The 19463-nt window shown below is 38.5% G+C and overlaps 1 protein-coding gene across 1 annotated transcript in view; it reads right to left on the bottom strand.

Moving 5' to 3' along the window:
* The window catches only part of LOC132141120 (anthrax toxin receptor 2-like), a 45021-nt gene that overhangs the window by 4212 nt on the left and 21346 nt on the right, over positions 1-19463 (bottom strand). The window lies entirely within an intron of this gene.

The following is a 19463-nucleotide window of genomic DNA, read 5'->3' as shown; positions in this document are numbered from 1 at the left end:
TGGTCAATATGCAGAACAAATAACAGTTCAATTATGCTCCCATGAAGGCACAAATATCAAACAACGTCAGTTGATAATTGCTGAATACATAAAAGAAGGAATAATTACACCACACAGAGTATATTAAAAACTAGAAAGCGGCTTGATTGGCCTGATCAGAGATTTCTCATGGTTTCATGCCATCTTTAAGAGATCACACAAGGCTCAGTTCATCAAGAGCTTCACCTCTGTGACCCCACACATAGGCTAAACCTATACAGATCAGTCAAACAGAGACGGCCTGTTGGGGGGCCATCATTACCCTTCCATCTCTGCTCTTTGGAGCACTCTCCGAGCCGCACCATTCTGACGGCCACCAGACTTCCCAGAAAGATGTCTGCTGCTCTGATTAGCCGTGTTCTTGGGCACCTGTCCAAAAGAGGGGTCTGCGTGTGTTTTTGCATCTCATCTTCTGCTAGCCTCTCTCTGGAACAGCTTGATTCCTCCAACCCTAGAACTCCCAGAGGAGCCGTCTTGCACTTTCTGTTCTTAAAAGGAGTGAGATCCATGAATTGAGAAAGGTGGAACTTGGAAAGTAGCCCATGTCCTTCTCAGGACCATTTCATCTCATGCAATGATGAGCATTTTATTCCCCTCAAAAGATGTATAACAGTGTGTACAGTATTATTTGGTCTTTACATATTTGTCCATTTACTGTAGCTGATTTTCTTAAAAAGTACAGTATTATATATACAAAAAACTGTATGTATATAATGTATATAAAATTCAATTTTAATACTTTTTAACACTATTGTTAAAAGGACAGTAAGATCTGTAAGATTTTTTGAAGGAAATTATTACTTGTATTGACCAAGGATGCATTAAAATGATCAAAATTGACACTAAAAACATTTATGTTAAAAAGATTTCAAATAAATGCTGTTCTTTTTAACTATAAAGAAAATTAACACAAAATAATTATAAAATAAATACAAAAATATTAAGCAGCACAACTGTTTTCATTTTTTTAAAGAAATGTTTCTTGAGCAGCAAATCAGAATATTAGAATGATTTCTGAAGGATCATGTGACACTAAAGACTGAAGTAATGACTGCTGAAAATTCAGCTTTTCCATCACAGGAATTAATTAAATTTTTAAATATAGAAAAACAGCACAAGACTATATCACAATATTACTGTTTTACTATGCTGTATTTTGTATCAAATAAATACAGCCTTTGTGAGCATAAGGGACCCCTTTAAGAAATATGAAAACATTTATTATGGAATTTGACTGGTAGTTGGTGTGTGTGCAAAATTTAAATCAGGGTTCCTCAAATCTTGTCCTGGAGCGCCAATGCACCGCAGAGTTTAGCTCCAACCTTGATCAAACTCACCTTACTGTGATTTTGTAATGATCCTGAAGACACTGATTAGCATCCTCAGGTGTGTTTGATTAGGGTTAGAGCTAAACTCTGCAGGAAAGTGGATCTTGTGGGCCAGATTTGAGGATCCTTTTTTTAAATGTTATATTAATATATATGAATTTAATTGTTGTTTATATAACAATTTTGGACTTTTAATTGTATAAACATTTGATGTATACATTATAAGAGCATGCATTATTTGCAAAAGTGCAAAGTTTTACATGCAATATACTGTATTTAAAATAATCTTCTTTCACTAAAACCTTTCGGTCTTATTTATAAAAACTACTGTGACATTACAAAGAAAGAGGGCTGCCTCCAAAACCCTTCCCACATATTGAACATTTTAGAAGATCAAAATGGAACAGGAAGTGCAGCTGCAAACAGGCCTAGGGAAAATGCCAGAATGTGAGCAATCCTGCACTCTAGAGCTGGCCCCCACTATCTCCACACCCATGGTCCACATACGGCCTACATAGCACCGCCATCTGGTCTGGTGGAGATTCAGAACCAAGCCAAGAGAGCCTAAAATCTAACGCCTGCTGACAACTTGGATAAATTTTCCAGTCATTAAAAAGTGATATAGGCACTGGAACAGTGAATACATTAAAGCCTCAAGAAAAGGACAGTTTGAGCCACCAGAAACAGTTGTAGCTGTCACGGATGAATCAAAACGGATCCTTTGACAAGAATTCCATTTTGAAAAAAGCATGTCAGCAGGAGTCTCATAGGCTCTGGAGGACCTTATAATGCTCTACCCGCAGCTTGCTTTGAAAGTGAGAGCAGACTGCGTGGTGGTGATCCCTGTAATTTAAGTCCACAGTCACAATGAGCCACAATGTCTTTTGGAGGCACGCAGGTGCTGTAAATTACAAGGGTATAAAATACCCCCTCCTGCTGACACAATATTTTCAGCAAATCCTGCTGGCTCAAATCAAGTCTTCTGGGTAAATAAAGTGGCATATGATCAGCAATCAAGAGCTGACGACTACCGGAGAATGATGGTTTTTAATCTTGAGAGACCGGTAAAAAAAATCCAACACTGGCATTAGGTGTCATTATGCTTACAAACTGGTCATTACTGCCTCACATTTTAGGTATAACATTAGAGGCAAAGCTGATAGTAAACAAAAACAGACTCTACAAACCATTAACCTCTGCTTGCTTAAGCATCTGTCACAGATCTGTCTTTACAAGTTCATTCAAGCAAACACTGTAAATCATATATATAAATCACACGACTGAATCTAGTTATGTAGATCTTCTTACCAAGCAGATTAGTTCTAAACAATAACATTTAATGACAAATGTAAGTATTTTATTGCCTTTTTTGCGAGTCACAAAATGAAAGGAAATAAAATGCTTGCAAAAATTATATGTCAGCAGTGTAGGTAAAAGGTAATGACTTATGACTGGTCAATCACTATATTTTTTAAAAGTTATAGTCCACCTTAAACAACTGAAAATCATGAAATTCATGCATCATGTTATTCACAAAACAAGTTATTTTGAGGGATGTCTCTGTTTCTCTCTCTCTCTGTACAATACAAATCAGTCGTCTTAAAATCTTCATCTTTTATGTTTTCACAGAAGCAAGAAAATGATACAGGTTTGGAGGAAGTTTGCTTTGGGGAACCAACGTGTTGGAAAAGATCAACCCCCGGTTTCACAGACAAGGCTTAAGCCTAGTCCTAGACTAAAATGTAAATCTGAGCTGTTTTAACGAAAATAAACTTGCACCGACTGATCTTAAAACATGTCAGTGCCTTTATTTTGTCTTAAGATGCACACCAGTAATACTTTTTTCGAAGGAATGTTTATAAAAATTACTTAAATGTCCTAATTGAACTATGGCCTAATCCTGGTTTAGGCTAAGCCCCGTCTATGAAACCGGGCCCAAGTTTACAAAGCTCAGCTTAGCAGCATGGTCACCAGAAAAGTATTTTCCTGTTAACGTAGCTTATGCAAAGCTGCACTACATCTGCAGATGTTTTCTGCTCCCCATCCTGTCTTTCTTTCCCCGCGTTTGTCAGAAAAAGTGCTCATGATTGCCAGCTAACAGCTCTGGGCACCATCCCCTGGTTGTTTGAGAGAAAATGCCAGTCATTTTGGCGGAGCGCAGGCACTCACAGACGGCACAGGCGGGCACAGATGGCACTAATGGACAAGCAGAATCCAACAGAGGGAGCAGGAACGAGCCACCGAGGAGAACTATTCCAAATAGCAGCAGTGAAAGCCAGGCCCTGCTCAGCTTCAGCAAGGTTACCACTGCAGCATTTCATCATAAAGAATTTAAAGTGATAAAATAATCATAAGAGGGGAGAAATCTGTTTGGCCAGATGCCAGCGGATCAGATGGGAGAAGATTGTTCTTAGTTAAATACATGTTTCAGAATAGCAAAACTTGAGACAGCAGGTATTTACTCCAGCTTGCCATCTGAAGAACAGGGAATGTTGTTTGTGAATGCTGTAAATATATAAATGTTTCATGCTTCACGCTTAAAATGATGCTCATTTTAGTTATTGATACACTGGTCATAATTTTCACAAGCTGCCGATGAAAAGTCTGCTAAATATTATATATTTTTTATATAATGTAAAGCCCATTCATGCTTTTTTTCTCAGCAATACTTCAGCTGCTAACTGCAAAAAAAATAAAAAATATAAAAAAATAAAAAATAAAGATTTTTTTATATATTAAAAAGTAAAATGCTTTCCTCTCTGTGAAAGCTGTCTTTCCTCAAATAGTTTTCATGTTTGAAGTGTGCGCAGCAAAGTATACAAATATTTGAAACTGTTTTACATGAGAGAAAACTGTAAATTATGTCAGCCGTAACGTGTTTGTAGTTTCTGTGTTTAATTACAGAAACCCTTCAAGCCACTGAAAACTCCACTTCCTCACTCCTCTGCTTGTATGTGACTATTTCCCTTCTTCCCCTCCTCAGAGAAATCTCACGACACTGCAAATGAGCATCCAAACAAAGCTGTTGGGCTCATCTGTACTTTTTCATTTCTGGCCTGTCTCTGCAGCTTCAACTGGCCTGCAGTCAGGCCCCTAGGCCCCTATAAACATTCAGCTGCACAAAAACCATAAGCTTGCACACAGACTCACAGTCCAAGAGAAAAAACACAATCTAAAAACTAGGGCTGTCAAAATCAGCATGTTAACACTTGCGATTGAATATGTTTCATGATATTGGTTTTTGCAAATTCAATCTGACACTATAATTATTGCATTTTGTTAACCACAAACCCTCTCATAGAAATTTGTAAATACAGTACATACATATTTTATGTCTATATGGAGAATAATTTTGTATTTATCATAAAAACTTTTTGGGGGAAATTTACTTAATGTGTTAATGCATTAATAGACTAACAGTTTTACCAAAAACTCTAAAGAGAAGCTTCTGAGAAGAGGAATGCGCAAAAGGCAGAAAAAGCATCTGAGTGTATGTTTGTGTGAGGCTCCCTTTCCCCTTGGACTCCTCTGTCTCCCCTTTCGCTTCCACCAGCGTGGCGGCAGGCGGGGTCACATGTGATCTGGGCCAGAGAGAGATGGGAGGCATGCGACAGGACTGGCGGTAATTGGAGGGAGCTGTCAGGATGGAGCAGCGTTGCGTCCGTGTAAGATTCCTGCCATTTGGATTCGACCACACACACGTGCCAGGGCGCCTACCATCCCATGGGTCGGCATGCATTAAAACTAGTGATGAGGCTAATGTGTGTAGAATCGCTTCTGGCACCCAGCCCACAAAGAGGTCAATGGGTGACCTGTTAGAGAAACTGCAATGTAAAGGAAAGTATACAGCTATTTAAAATACTACTCATGGTTTCATGGACTGTGACAATCGGCTAGCTCATTTTATTTTTTGTATAACCCTTGTAAATGATTATAAAGACTATGGACTAGTTATACTTTAATAATCATGTCTTTAAATATTATACAAGTTTATTTTAAGTGCGTAAAATTTTATTTTGATTATCTTCAGGGAATTTCTGCACCCAGGGTGTTAAGATATGAAACTAAACAAATTATAATAAATTCAAATGTCCATATAAAAAAAAAAGGAAGTTATATATACTTCATCATTTACTCAGAAAGTTTCCAAACAGTTGAGTCTGCACATATTCTATTTTATTTTGATTTATGACCTAATGATGCCTTTGCGAGCAAGTTCCCTCATTATTTAATGCAAAAAAATTCAGCTTTAATTTACTGTAGAGAAAAGGTTTATTTATGTGGTGGTATAAAGCACAGGAGTGTAAATACGCACTGGCTGCACACCCTGCTATATTCAGTAGCAACCCTGGTGATAAACCATCTTGTTATGTCTACTGGGGAAAATATGCTTATCAAGCCGCATGGTAATGTAAGCAGTAAATAACTTGATCATTGCACAGCAACAGTGGAAATCTAACAGCATGAAGCAGCTTCAGGCCACACTACATTACTAAGGAGAGCTGTATGTGTGTGTGTTTTTTTCTTTTCCTAGACCACAACTGTGAGAACTGGGTTAATGTGACCTGAGTTGGTCAGACAACATACTGGTCAGGAGGAGAACACACAGGCACATACACACAAACACACACACACACACACACACATTGAAGAATAAAACTAGTAATTTAATAGAACATCATTCTTCCGACATACACACCAAAAATGTTCACAACATTTTCAAGATTCCAGGGTGCAAGCACTTATTCAAAGACAAGACAACTGCATACAGGTGTAACAATGCTTCAAGCCAATAATCACTACAAATACCTAGAAATAACCTCATTGAGTCGGTCAGAGCCTCTTGATCACCATTGTTCCATATGAGACAACCCGTGACCTTTCCTTTAGCGTCTGCTGCAACCTCCCATGGAGACCAGAAACCAGTCACCATGTCACACCTTACACAGCTACTTCTCTGCAGACCTTTTGCTCATCTCCTCATCAACTTCCATTAACTCACAGCTGCATTTCTATTGCAGGAAATCTAAACAGATTATTTAAGATCAACACAGCTTATTGCTGACTAAACATATCTTTTCAAAATATGTACCTGGACTAAACTGACAAGAAAACAATATTTCGTCACATTTGATCATGCTTTCAGTTTATTAAATTGATCAAAAACAGTAAATGTTACTAAAAAAATCTGCTTCAAATAAATACTCTCTTGAACTTTCAATGAATCAAAGAATACATAAAGAAGTTTCCACAAATATATTAAGCAGCCATTTGATAAAAATGTTTCTTGTTCACCAAATCAGCATATTAGGATGATTTATGAAGACTGGAGTAATGGCTTCTGAAAATTCTCTTTTGCCATAACAAGCATAAGTTACATTTTTAAATATATTCAAATAAAATACAGTTATTTATTTCACAGTATTTCTGAAAAAAGTATTAATTTAAAAACCCCATACTTTTAAAAGGTAGTGTATATCCAATTTCAATGCAGACATTGAGATAAAATTCTCTGTCTCCACTGTATCAGGAGGAGGAGCATCTGTATTCAGCTATGCAGATGTCATGATAACGAGCTGCGTGCTCAGGCTGGATGATATTGTGACTGCACGTCTCTATCTGTGTGTGAGAGCATGTTTTTCTCCCACTAAAACCAAACACTGTCTTGGGCAGTGGCGTCGGCCTGCTTCCCAGTCATTCTCTTTAAATGAGGTTTGCGAATACTATAAAATCGGCTAAGATCAAACGACAAGGGGGTGGGGTGAGCAAGTGCGCTCTTAGCTTTGATGGTCCAACCAATGACAGCGTCTGAAGCCGTGTATGTGTGTTAGCAGAGGACAGGCCCTGTGGATGAGAGTGGGTATATCTGGAGGGGGGTGGGACTGGCTATTAAATGGAGGATGACAGGGAGTAATTATTCTAATGCGCTACTTTGCAGTGCGACTGGGTTAAGGTGTCAGCTGCGAGTCATTAGGCCTGACATGCGCTGGATAGCGATGAGACAGCTGTCTCCCTCCCAGGTGGGCTGACCCACACCGCTGCCACCACGCTAACCGGCCACCGTCAGGGTGCCTCTAGAACCAGTTAGCCCAGCCCTGGTAGTAGCTATGCTGTACCCTGTCTAATGAACACAGCCTCTTTAATTTTACTGCCCATACACTCGTTAACTTTCTGTCTCCTCAGAGGAATAGAAAACTAAAGAAAAATGTAAGTCAAATAAAACAAAGAAGGGAATTTACTAAGAATGATAACGGCGTTCCTTTGCACACGCTGTCTGTGTGGCTGTTTTAGTGAATTATGCAAATCAGAAAGCAGTGCAAATACACCCAAAAAAAAAAGCTATTTGCGGAGTGCAATTTAGTGCAAGTACAGTACTAGGTTAAGGAGCTTGACTTGACCGCATGTCTGGAAATAAGTCTGGTTATAATGCTTATTTCTGTCATTTGATGAATAACTGAAATCATGATCGGTAGAAATTGTACGAAAGCATCTCTTTTTTAACACCTACTTTCTGCAGTCAATAACAGTGAAATGTTAATTGCATCAGACAAATAGAGCCGAGTTTTATAAATAAAGCACACATTACAATAAGCCTTATGGTTTTGATAAATACAATGCAGTGCTATTTCAGTACAGTTAGCTCCAGTTAAATATAATATAATATAATATCCTGTGTTAACATTTTTTATTTACTACTGTAAATCAGGTCATAAAGGCTGCTTGCACAATAAATAAAATTTTTTGATTTCTTTTTTAAATCTTTTGCTTTTTAGATAAAGCATATCATCTGATTACCACACACAGAAGTCAACTTTCCAAAAGTATTTCATGTTAACTAACTACATATCTTACAGTGAGAAAAATATACATAAATATGATTTATTTGCATATGTTCCGATTCTGGAGAATCAGTGCCCCCGAGCCAAGCCTCAGACGACAGAGATAGAATTAGTGCTAATATATGCAAACATTTACAAAGAGCAGAACTTTCCATATCCTTGTTACAGAGGATCATATCAACCCATACCCGATGGCCTTGCTAATGAAAAGTCATGAGTCTGTGCATATGTACCTGATAGCAAAGTTCACATAAAAAACCTATGAAGACAACAGTGTTAACCTAATCAAAATGAATCTACAAGACAGAGACAAAAAAGATTCACATAAAAATGTTAATGCTTAAGCTCTTCCGCATATTCTTTAAATTTGAAGTTATCACTGTAAAATCAAACATTTTCGAAAGAAGGATCTAGAACGTAGCATAATTTTTGCACGATTTGTAACAGTTTCAAACCATTTTGTCAGGAAAATCCACAATTCTGGAATTACCATTTGGGTTTCAGTTTTTACATTCTATAATGAAGTTTTTCTCAACTGGTGTGCATGACTCGGAGTCACGTTGTGGATGGCAGGGAAAAACTATGATAAATGGAAATCAATGAAATGCAAATCCCAGTAAGCACTGATGACATGAAATGTAAATGCTTGATTTTAAAGACATTTACTTTTGTAAATTAAAAAATTTTGGTTCTGCGTTGGGGCACTGCTTTATGTCCAATGTAAAATAAAAAAATAATAAAAATAATGATCAACAACAAACACTACGATGAAACCTGATAAAAAAAGTCAGATTTCCTGTATATGAGTCAGGACTGTTACACAATGTTATAATAATCATGGGAAATTCCCCCAGTCCTTAAATTCCCCAAGTGTCAGTATGACATGATGAAGTTATTACTCACATGCATGCTGAAGTGAACACATCCATGATACCAAACAAATTTTGCCCCATGATTCCACTGGGCCCGAAACCAGAAACAAACAAGGCCTTCTGCTTCTAATCAAGAAAACCAGCAGAGGTCATACACACACAGTCCTCCTGAGTCCTTGCCTTTCATTAGATCTTCACATCATCATGTCATAATTTCTCGGTTACATCACTATCCACACTTTAAGTCTTAATGGGGTCATATGACGTTGCTAAAAAGAACATTATTTTGTGTATTTGGTGCAATGCAATGTGTTTATGCAGTTCAAAAAACACATTATTTTCCACAATGTACTTTATTGTTATTCCTCTGTGCCATGCCTTTTTGAAGCGTGTCGATTTTTACAAAGCTTATCATTCTGAAAAGAGAGGTGTACGCTGATTGGCCAGCTATACAGTGCATTGTGATTGGCTGAATACCTCAAGCGTGTGATGGAAATGTTACGCCCCTTGCCATACTGTGATGCCGTGTGTCCCGGCACAACCAGATAAAACCAATAAAATCCATCACAAATTAGGCATTTTTTGCATCCAGTGGGGACATAATTTCCTATTATAATGACTTATAATGTATTTTTATGCATTGCATTGCATATCGCATTGCGTAAACATTAAACCATGTCTGCATTTGTGATCTGAGAAATTACAAACATCAAGCATTACTCTACACTGCTCAAAACCCAACTTTGAATCATTAGTGGCAAATTCTTTAAATATGTAAACGTACTTAGAGGCTGTGAGTCAGAAGTGCCACACTGTCCTTGCAAAGTTGGAATTGCCCCACTTTATAGAATTATAAAGAATTAGAATTATATTGCTCGCTTTATAGAAGCAGCCTTTGTGCACAGCAGCATTGTAGGCGACTGGTTCAGGAAACAGTCCTCGTCCTCCGTAAAATGTGCTGCACACATCTGAATATTTGGCTTGAACTGACCTGGAACAGTGTTGTAAATACAACTTAACCACTGATTTCTAGTCGTGTCCTCTTTTGGAAGGCCAAACAAAGTAGCTTTGCATTCAAAAGGAAACACACAGCATCTCCACGACATGGCAGTGGAACAACAAGAATAAAAGTTATGCCCCCTTCTTTAAGTGAACATTTTGGTGGTGTTATGCAAATCTTCCCACATCGTGATGTAGACATGGGGGTGTGTTAGAATGAGCCGTTTTAGGAGAGCATGGTTGACCCTTTTATAAAGAATATCTCTTTGTATTTGAAACTTTAGTCTTTGTAATTTGTAAAGAGCTTGTAACACTCCAAAGAGAAAGGAAAATTAAAATTGCATCATATGATCCCTTTAATTAGTGCTACTGTCTCTACAGTTGGTAAATTACTACTTTGTACAGATTCTTTAATATTTTTTGAAATGCAATCAGATAAAATGCATGTATATAAAGTGAGCAGTGAACTAAGATGTACTGTGTAAATGATTGGTGTTGGACAGATAGACAGAATGGATGGGTAAAACTCAAAACTTCTTGGGGAAGGAAATTTATGCGGCTGCTACTTCGGAAGGGTTTGGGCCATCTGATGGGTTAAAACTATTAAGACCACAAGAGCAGTCATGCATCTGTGCACACAAAAACCAGGATTCAGAACTACTTAAATGCATTTGTTTTGAGACCCACAGATACATATCCAGATGATTGTGATCAAAACAAAGGAAAGTAAACAACGCCATTTCCCACAGATCTGATCTCTTTATGTCGAAATCTCTCTGCTGATGACAAACCCAGAGTCCTTTGTTTCTACTTGATTTGATCTATGATATGATTTATGGGACAGAGTGACCTATAAATCATTAAGGTTGACATCATCATTAAACTTCCTATGTTAGATTATAAACTGTTATGATGATCTATAATTATGATGAATGTCATATGGATTGTGATTCACATCTCTGTAATTTTTATAAAGTGTGAGCATGCTGAGCACAAGTTTTGAAGTGACATTAGGGAACGGAAGCAGGACTCTTTGATTTAGTTTACTGAGGGCACTAGCTTTCCTCCTCTGAGAGAACGTTTGACTGACAGGACGGAACAAATACATAAATGAATAAACCAATTTTTTCAACAGCTGCACAATAATTGTCGCATCTGTGTCCTTTCTTCCAATCAATTATGAACCACAAGTTCTAACTTATTTATAGCCAATTCAGACTCTAGTGATGAAATGTTAAAGACACTCCAAACACAAAGTGATATAGGGATGCCAAACTTGAAATCTTAAAAAATACATCTGCTCAAAATTACATGCTGCATTGCATCAGACCTGTAAGAAAGTGACTTTCTGCCCATATCGTGGGACCACGAGTCTTATCTAAAAATTGATGTGATATGAGATCTAGAGGGAGATCCTAGGGTGCAGTTTCACAATGTCTAGCCAAACACTGAGTTTCAGTATAGTGAAAAAAATCAAGTCCTGCTTTTTAACACTGTTAAAGTCATGCATTATGTGAGCACAATTAATTAGTGCCTAATAAAGATTAGAACTGCATTTAATATTGCTTGGACCATCGGTTAAAAATAAAGAGGCCTCCCAAATTTGCATATTAAAACTAATTAGCATAATCAAGCCACTGAAATCCTGTTCATTGCATTCAGAGAGCTGAAAAAGAACAGCTACAAACTGAAAAAAGAACCATTGTGTATTATAAGCTATAGTAGTTTCTCCCTTTCAGATTACTTTTCTAACAGCACAAAATTACTACTATTGGCATACCTTCAACAATCTGAAGTTTTCTTAAATTAAATACAAATTTCTTAATTTTATTTCTTTAACAAAATGTATTAATTCAATTTAAATTGAACTATTTTACAATCGTCTTCCTTTCATTTTAATTACTTGATTTATTAAATTATAAAAAATTATTATGTAAATCCTCAATTCTTCTTCTTCCCCTCTATTTTAATAATATGATCATTGCTGCAAAATGTACATATTTAAATATCTTAAAAACAAACCACTGAAAAAAATCTTCGCAAATTGCCTTTTAAACAGTTGTGCACTGTGTTCATCACTTTAAATATTCAAATTGATCAGACGAGGGAAGGAGTGAATTACAATACATTACCGATTCCCTCTATGATTTCCATAGGTCTGTCACACACAAGGAGAAAAATCAATGCGACAAAGCAGCCCAGGGAATATCTGACATTAACAGTAATGCTGTTTAATTAAAGCCAAGATTCCAGCTCTCATTGCAACGGGGCTTTGATTTTAATAGACGATGAAGAAATGGCCCGCACGTTGACGCGAGCACATTTGTAGCCAGTCTGGCCAAGGGAAAGAGAATGTACACGCACACACACAGACACACACACACACACAAACGCGGCAGGACATCAACTCGGATTGAATCAGGGGGTTAAGGGGAAGTACACAGAAGCTTGCGCCTGTGTTAAACAGTCTGCTAAAGGGGGCAGGTACCAGCTCACCCAGCTAATCAGCAGAATTTGCTCCGATACAGGAGGAAAAAGATTTCTAAGCACATGCCTCTGTCACATTCATCACTAAGATAAAAACCTCTGTAGGCTAAAACACTTGACCTCTATATGGGAACAAAAATGACAATGCAAACAAAGAGGAAGGAAAAAATATGATTGTTAATGGATTGCATTTTGTTATACTTATATCAAGTCTTCAAATAAAGCCATGCTGAAAGCTTATAAAAGGAACTGAAAGCATAAAATGAAATCGTAAGAAGGACATAAATGATTTGAATATTTGTTTTCCCCAATTTAGACCATTTTCTATAGTTGTCATCCCCATCTATCTATCTCATAAACAAAAACTTTACTTTGACGTAAATTTAATTCCACTGCTGAGGATTATACAACAACACTAACAGTAATTGAATAGTGCTTAATGTACTGGAGACAATGGCAAAAGCCCCAACAAATAAGAAAACTGCTATCTATCTACATTTGTGGACAGGTTAGTTCCTCTTCAAACCCAACTAATGTGTACACTACTCTAACCCAAGAGCTCTGTCATCCGCTTTGGCACTCCCCCCTGCCCCCCAGTTTCTAGTTCCCAGTGCCACCCTCCAAACCAGCTTACTGTATTCCCCAACCTAATCCTGTTACCAGGAGGTCTGGCTGTTTGAGGAGGCTCATAGATTAACACGGCAGACATTGTCGAATTTACAACCAGCCACATGGACATCTGCCCTACTTTCTACATTTCACATATCCCCCCCAAAAAAGATGGAGAGAGACCTGGTTCAAAGAGCAAGGGGCCATTTCATGGAATCAGCAAGCCAGTCATTGTTAAAGCTGTCATTTCTCCTCTGGGGCCGGCGCGCTTTAACTGAACTGTCAGCTTTCTACTTAATGCTTGTTAAGGGTAACAGGCCAGACTGCTGAGAGCACTAATGAGGACCAGGAAAAAGACACAAGCATGTTTAAAGGATGCACACTGATTGTCATAACAAACACAACGGTGCTGTAATGGCTACAAAAATTAGCTGCTCAAGAAAATAATGAAGATGTGAAGATTTACAGCAGAAGGTAAAAGACTCATACTTCTATAAATATGTTAACGTTTCGTTGTGCGGTCAGCTGCTTCCATAAACAAGTGCTTTCCTCTGCTTTATTATTTGTGACGCTCTGATTTAATTCCAATTACCCCAGTAATTAGAGATCTTGTGCCCTACGATCTAGAGTATGTTTCAACTTAATAACATTTGCCAGGTTTTATTTGTACACGGAGACCAGCACTTGCTTGTATTTGTTCACAGAACAGAAAGTGTTTTTTTTTTTTTCTAAAGGCAAACAATTCTGTATTTGCGCTGTATTTGTCACATGACATCCTGTGATAACGCAATCAGAGAGAGATTTTAAATCATTAAATACTATTAAGCACTCTTATCTCCTGTCATTCTTCTTGAGATGCAAGTCCACAATTTGTGCTCTTGTTTAATCAGCATATTGATTATACAAAATCTGCATATCAATGGGATACATCACAAAATAATTTATGGCCGAAAAATTAAGCCATTTAAATGTAACCAAAAAACTAATTTGCCTCAAAGCTGAAGTGTTTCGTTTCTGCACACAGCATCACTAAATGGAACTACTGAAGTAATAACTGTTAAATCCAATTAAACCCGTTGCCTTGCTCCAAACTCACATCACTGCAATCACAGCAAAATCAAACAAATTAAAATAAAAATCACCTCAACTGCTGAAAAAAAATATAATCATCCCTTAAACAATACACTTTTTAGATGATTATTATATGTTAACTTAATTTATTTTTCATCTCGCATTCTCGTCTTTGTTTTAAACATACACCACTAAATATAGGTAGGTTTATACTTAAAACAAGAAAACTACAATTTAAAAATTAGGCAATTAAAAATAAATTTTATTCAAGATATTGTGTCTGAAAACAAGTCCTAATATCAGATATGATTCTCAGAGTTTTATCCGTTTATATTTCATTTGCTTGAAATTCTTATTTAAATAATATATAGATATTTCAAATAAAAAAATACAATAAAGAAGTGTCTATTAAAAAAATAACAGTATTACAGTATTTACACAACAGCCTACAAATGGCTTAATACTTGTCTCTGGAATAAGAAAAAGTATCTTAACACTGTACAGCAAAAAAAATTCATCACACAGAAGCTTGAAACGCAACACAGAGAGTGCATATCTAAACGATGCTGCTTTTACCTAGTGCCAAGCAAACCACATTTCTGACGGTTGTTGTATTGCTGATCTGTTCAGAGCAGACCAGTTCTGCTCATTAGGCAGTTGTCCCTCACTACAGCTGCCAGACCCACTTCATACTGGCCTTGCTAGTTCATTAGGACACCGTTCGCTCTCTTGGCTCCCGGGGTAAAACACAAACAGTTCGCGGTCTGCCGCTCTGCGCCCTAATCCAGTCATGAGACTGGGCTCTTAAACACTACTGCGGCTAAGCCTGGCCATGTGTGCCTCCGACCTGAGGGACCAGGCCTGCCAGCCTAGAGCCTTAATCTTTCGCTCGTTCTCACTCTCTCCTCCATCCTCTACCCTGCTGCTATTTCTCCATGCCAGTGTAGCCTTCCTCTCTTCCTCTCTCCTGCCTCCTCTAATAGCATTCTTCAAGAGTTGGCCGCGCCGTGCCGCCCGCTCACAGTCTCTTAATTAAAATGCTCCCACCGCTCTGTTTATGTGACCGATGACTGTTAAATTAAGATGCTGTCACACTGGGCCGCAACAGTATATTTTATATTTATTTATATAATTATTTTTGCTGGGGAGAGTTCCGCCACAAGCACTAGGCCTCGGGACTGCGAGCTGACATGTTTTCTTTGTCTGAGGTCGGAATTTACACCATTTAAAAATACACTCCACCTCATTACAGCATTGCCCTAAGGAAGCAAGCAGTCTGCATGGGCTAATAAGGTATGTGTTATACAGAGAGAGATTTTAATAGGGTTTAATGTATTCAGAGGCTACGCTAAAGTGACATTATAAGTCTTGAACAATGCTTTTTCTGGGTGTGGGGGGCCAGTGGTGCTAAATCTGCAAATATTGCATTTGTACCAAGCTTGTATAACACGTTGAGCCTTCCTTGGCTACAAAACCTCTGACAGTATCGACTCAGCCTGAGTAAGTGAGTGTGGGAGTTGAAACCAGAGAGAAAATGAATGATTGAAAACAAAAAAAGAAAAAAAGAAAGAAGAAATATCCTGCTGAACGACATCTTGAAAATGAAAAACATTGTAAAACATCCTATCTATGATCACCATGAGTTAACATCATTACTCCCATACCACCCCCAGAAGTCTCCAATGAGGAAACAAAAGCGATGAAAAGAAATTCTGATTTTGTCATCGTAAACTTATCCTCATGCCATTCCAAACCTGCATGAAACTTTTTTGTGAAACACAACAGGTGATATTTTAAAAGTTAATGAGGTCCAAAACAATAGTGGACCCCACTGACTGTCATTGTATGGAGAATTAAAAAAAAAAAAAAAAAAAAAAAATATATATATATATATATATATATATATATATACAGTACAGACCAAAAGTTTGGACATACCTTCTCATTCAAATAGTTTTCTTTATTTTCATGACTATGAAAATTGTAGAGTCACACTGAAGGCATCAAGGGCTATTTGACCAAGAAGGAGAGTGATGGGGTGCTGCGCCAGATGACCTGGCCTCCACAGTCACCGGACCTGAACCCAATCGAGATGGTTTAGGGGTGAGCTGGACCGCAGACAGAAGGCAAAAGGGCCAACAAGTGCTAAGCATCTCTCGGGGAACTCCTTCAAGACTGTTGGAAGACCATTTCAGGTGACTACCTCTTGAAGCTCATCAAGAGAATGCCAAGAGTGTGCAAAGCAGTAATCAAAGCAAAAGGTGGCTACTTTGAAGAACCTAGAATATGACATATTTTAAGTTGTTTCACACTTTTTTGTTATGTATATAATTCCATATATAATTCCACATGTGTTAATTCATAGTTTTGATGCCTTCAGTGTGACTCGACTGATTCAAGCTTATAGAAGAGCAACTTTGACTGAAATAACAACTCGTTACAACCGAGGTATGCAGCAAAGCATTTGTGAAGCCACAACACACACAACCTTGAGGCGGATGGGCTACAACAGCAGAAGACCCCACCGGGTACCACTCATCTCCACTACAAATAGGAAAAAGAGGCTACAATTTGCACGAGCTCACCAAAATTGGACAGTTAAAGACTCGAAAAATGTTGCCTGGTCTGATGAGTCTCGATTTCTTTTGAGACATTCAGATGGTAGAGTCAGAATTTGGCGTAACCAGAATGAGAACATGGATCCATCATGCCTTGTTACCACTGTGCAGGCTGGTGATGGTACCACTGTGCAGGCTGTTGATGGTGGTGTAATGGTGTGGGGGATGTTTTCTTGGCACACTTTAGGCCCCTTAGTGCCAACTGGCCATCGTTTAAATGCCACGACCTACCTGAGCATTGTTTCTGACCATGTCCATCCCTTTATGACCACCATGTACCCATCCTCTGATGGCTAATTCCAGCAGGAAATGCACCATGTCACAAAGCTCGAATCATTTCAAATTGGTTTCTTGAACATGACAATGAGTTCACTGTACTAAAATGGCCTCCACAGTCACCAGATATCAACCCAAAAGAGCATCTTTGGGATGTGGTGGAACGGGAGCTTCATGCCCTGGATGTGCAGGGGTGCACCGATCAAGATCGGCCGATCAAATGCACATCTCGTCAGTAAAGCCAGTTCTCTAATCAGCGGTAAATTCAGCGGTGCGTGATTTCACATAGAGCAGCTGTTACTACACAGACCCGTTGTTAACTGACTAGCTGTGCAAATAAATGCTGATAATGAACGTGGATTTGCACAGCTAGTCAGTTAACAACGTCTCTGTGTAGTAACAACTGCTCTATGTGAAATCACGCACCTGATGGAATTTACAGCTGATTAGAAAACCGGCTTTACTGACGAGATGCGCATTTGATCGCCCGATCTTGATCGGTGCACCCCTAATATATATATATATATATATATATATATATATATATATATATACACACACACAGGGATAGGTAGATAGATAGATAGATAGATAGATAGATAGATAGATAGATAGATAGATAGATAGATAGATAGATAGATAGATAGATAGATAGATAGATCACTTCTGCCATTACAGGAATCTAAAATATTCAAATAGACAGCTATTTTATATTGTAATAATTATCACAGTATTGCTGTATTTTTGGTTTAATACATGCAGCCTTGGTCACCATAAGAGACTGCTTTAAAAACCTTTACAAAAATCTTACCAATCCTAATCGTTTGAATGGTAGAATAAATGACAGAATTGTCATTTTTGGGTGAACTATCCCTTTAAGACCCACAGCAGCAGGGCAAAAAAAACAAAAGCTTGTTCTGCGGGTCCCGTCTTGAGTTTGCCTTTGTGTGCCTCTCTGGGGTTAATGTATGTTAATGCATCATTTATTAAGGTGCTTATTAGTGTGTTTTGCAGACTTCTGCTTTGTAAAACAATACCGAGCCCTGCCGAGATGGTTAGATAGAGGCGGGAGTGAGAGAGAGAGGGAAAAACAGGGGCGGGCGGGCGTTCAAAAGAGCCCCCACCAGTAATAGGCCAGCCCTTGACGCGCTGCCACCTTCTCTACCTGCTGTCCCCTGCCGCTCTTTCCGGAAACTTGACGGCAGATGTTGCAGTGCTAAGCTGGCTCTGAAGTGCCTCTCTGGCTCCCCGGTCTCCCTAACAACACAGTCAAACCACATTAGATCTCTTTATTTGTGCCCCAGGCAAGTTCGGCAGTGCAGCTGTGTCCACCCTCCACTCTACCTTTGGTGTTGGAGCCCCTCAGGCGGTAAATGGGAGAGCAGAAAGTGTTCAGGCTGTCTTGAAAAAACTACATCTGCTGACAATCCAGCAGTCTGTCTGTGGGCGGAGTGGGAGGAGGGACCGGGAGAGGTCTCAGAGCTGAACAGATGTCTGCGACAACCTGCTTCCTTACACCTGTACGAGTCCTCATAACCCCACGGATCCGGCGCTAAAAAATTCATGACCCCGGAGGGTTCCTGTCGGGCATCAAAGCCCCCCCTCTCTCTAGCCGAGCGTACGCGGCCCACCTTGGCTTCAGCGAGGGACTCCTCGGGCTTTGATAGCTCATGCCTGCACCCAGTGCACTTGATCAAGGGCTTGAAAGTCTGCACGATCGAGCTGTGGTCTGACTGAAGTGTGCCAGGGTCCCGCTTGGAGGCTCCATACCCTCCACATGTATTGAGAGTTACAAAGGTTTTAACAGTTCGTTTGAAGAAAGTAAAACAGAACAACTGGCTCAAGCATGACTGGGATATTGTAGCTAAAGGGAGCACTAGTGCCACACATGCGGTGAGGGCTTCTTCGAGATGAAACAAACCCAAACAAATACTTCAAACTGTGCCCTTCTTTCGGAAAGTTAAATTGTAGTGCGCACGTTGTCAGCCCAACTTGTTTACTTCAAGCCTGTTTACTTTAGTCTCACAAGAGGATGATACATTTGACTCAATTCACTTCATGTTTAATTTACACTACCGGTCAAAAATTTGGGGGTTATTTAATGTTTTTATTCAACAAAGTTGCATTTAACTAATCAAAAGTGACAGTAAAACATTTATAATGCTGCATAAGATTTCAATTTCAAATAAATGTCAATTTTCAGTAATAAGAAAATCTGCAATTTTTTCCTAATTGTCATATCATCAAAACTATATTTATTTCATCAAGCAACTAATTTGTTGATTAGAAAAAGAATGAAAAAAAAACCCAACATAATCTTACCCC

This window comes from Carassius carassius, chromosome 5 (assembly GCF_963082965.1).
Source record: "Carassius carassius chromosome 5, fCarCar2.1, whole genome shotgun sequence".
Lineage (NCBI taxonomy): Eukaryota > Metazoa > Chordata > Actinopteri > Cypriniformes > Cyprinidae > Carassius > Carassius carassius.
Note: the sequence above shows the minus strand (reverse complement) of the source record. Positions and strands in the feature narration are given on the sequence as shown.